The sequence below is a fragment of the Montipora capricornis genome, chromosome 1, assembly GCF_036669925.1.
Source record: "Montipora capricornis isolate CH-2021 chromosome 1, ASM3666992v2, whole genome shotgun sequence".
In the NCBI taxonomy this organism is placed as follows: Eukaryota; Metazoa; Cnidaria; class Anthozoa; order Scleractinia; family Acroporidae; genus Montipora; species Montipora capricornis.
In genome coordinates this window covers 52,566,135-52,568,634 of record NC_090883.1, presented here as the reverse complement: position 1 = coordinate 52,568,634, position 2,500 = coordinate 52,566,135, and the positions used below count along the sequence as shown (strand labels likewise).

Here is a 2,500-nt window from a genome sequence, read left to right as displayed (position 1 = left end):
AGTAGAGAGGAAGTCCGGCTCTCTCATGTGCTAAAAGAGTTAGGTATTCCGTGTACCCTTCCCCCGCCTACACATCATTCAAAATTGATGCGTTTAAAGGGAGAAACAGTGGCTTGAGACAACCGGAAGTAAGCTGTTTTCCTATTTCACCTGTCTTCACACTACCACAGTCATATTGTTCAGCATTTTTTCACTTGTTGAGGTGATTAGTTTGAAAATGTAGATATGGGTCGGACCACGTCACTGTTCTGGTATCCGAAACGTTCACTTCAGGCCGTGCTTAATGTGGGTCGCTAAATAGCCAATCCTATCTTTGCCTACTATACCATAGCTACGTTAAGTTGTTTTTAGTGAAAAGTAAGTTTCATATGGAAATTTTACACCCCTGTAGTCACTGTGAAGTGAAGCTGAAATTCCCTGGATTACGTACCGGAAGTCGATACACTGACCAGAATGGAAATAGAAAGTGATAATCGATCCATAGGAGTTGCCCGGGATTTTCCCTTCACGTTGAGTTGCTTTCAACAAAACTATATCAGGCCTAGTAGGTTTCATATAGAGCTCTGATTACGAAAACAGAAGCGTCTCTCCTTAGAGAATCAGGATTTTTTCAACAACGCTCAAGTTTGAAGAAAGGAGCAATTGCTTGTAAGTACTGAATTTTAATCTTGTATCATTCGTCTTCACATGGTGTTTCCAATAGCAGTTATAACAATGTTAAAATCAAATAGATAAGCTATAGCTTTAGTCCACATGCTGCACGGAATTTAGAGACATATTCTGATTTCTAGTTCTCGTCTGAAGGGCTTCTGTAATTTGCAAAAACAAATTAAATATTTTCGTTTTGCTCGTTCATAAATGAACTGTATAAATTAATTTCGAACACATGATAATTTCGGTTCCCAGTGGTTGAATCTGTCAGTTCGGAACTGAGAGATCACGAAAGTGAAAGCTCAGTAGAGGCTATAAACGAAAGACAGTCGGCCAGATCAGTAAAATCGGTTTGGCGTTGTATAATTCAGAAGTAATGTAAATTGGTTATCGAGGCGCAGAAGCAGTTGAAAATCTCCGCTCTCATTGCATTCGTTAGCATTGGAGCTGATTGGAGCAAGAATTTTCTCTTTTAGTGATTCACAAATAATTTGTATCAAAAACTGATCCACTTCAAGATGACAGAAAAGAGAGAGCATACTTGTCTTCCCGCTTTTACATCAGCTTGATAACGAAAGCGAAGTTCAATTTTTTATATTACGCATTCGGAAAAAAACCGGAACTAGATTTGGGCTTTTTATGGCAACATTTTAAAACTCAAAATTACTTCGTTACTGTGATTCGAACCGTGGATTTTCGTAATTTTAACTTTAAGCACTTTTTGTCTTCACTAATTCTGCTGATTTCAGAAGGCAACCCGCACGTTGCCGACCGTTGAACGATCCCGAATGGTCCAAAATAACTCTTCCTTCCGACTTTCTCAAGATTTTCACGCGTCAATACCTGGCTTCTGAGAAATCTCATTTTTCTAGAAACAAATCTCTCAAGTGTGTCAGTGTCTGCGGCAGGAGGGTAGGTCAAGAATCCGAAAACTCTTCAAGCGATTTGAAGGGACAATATATGATGCTTGCAAAATTGAGGGATTCGAACCCATTTCCTCTGAGATGCTGGTACAGGTATCAAGCTATAAACTGGGAACTAGTTATTTTGAGAGTTCTTAAAGGGGCTAGGTCACGCTATTTTAGTTAATTTTGTTTAATTTTGTTAATTATGAGCTCTAAACGTCAAATTAATGGGCAGAGCAAGAGTCTTTCATTTGCAAAATTACGGCAACATAACAACTGAGAATGATTTTCAAGCTTTGTAAATGACATTTTGATATAGACTGATATAAATTTGAAAAAAGGTGGGCCGACGTTTTTCAAATTTACCCAAATTCAATCCATTTCAATCCTCTCCAGGTTTGTCCATCCATGTCCCTTCTTGGCTTCCCTGTGTTTTGTTAGAGTTCTTCTATAGTTTTGAACAGCTATTTTGATATTTTAGTTAATTCTATGACCATTCGATCAGTGCTGAATATACCTAAAAGAGCGTGACCTAGCCCCTTTAACTAAACTTGCTTTTAAAACCGCTAAAAGGGATAATGCAAAAGAACCCGTGTGTTGCGGAACCCTTCCCCCTTCCTCAACTACTTTGAAGGAAAGGACCAAAACTTAACCCTTATCGCCTCCCATAAAAGCAACATAATCGCGCCTTAATAACCCGCACGGAATGTAGTGCCCATATACTGTGAAGGACAAAAATATTCAACAGGTTAGTCAGATACACTCTTTCTTTTTGAACAGAAAATATTGTTTTTCCGGCCCAGGCTGAATATTCCTATTTTTCTGCCGATTTTAGCCTGAAAATATTCTTGTAATATTCTTGATTATAGCTTATGAAATTTTCGTTTAAGGATGTATTGGGGTATCAATTACAAGTGTTTGGTGTCCAGATCTGTATCGCATTA

General features: G+C 38.3%; 1 protein-coding gene across 1 annotated transcript in view; it reads left to right on the top strand.

Moving 5' to 3' along the window:
• The first annotated feature begins 514 nt into the window (after positions 1 to 514).
• Positions 515 to 2,500, top strand: part of LOC138054170 (uncharacterized) — a 14,945-nt gene continuing 12,959 nt past the window's right edge. The window contains exon 1 of the mRNA XM_068900670.1: positions 515 to 648. The gene's annotated coding sequence lies outside the window, so the exon portion shown is untranslated. The remainder of the gene's footprint in view (positions 649 to 2,500) is intronic.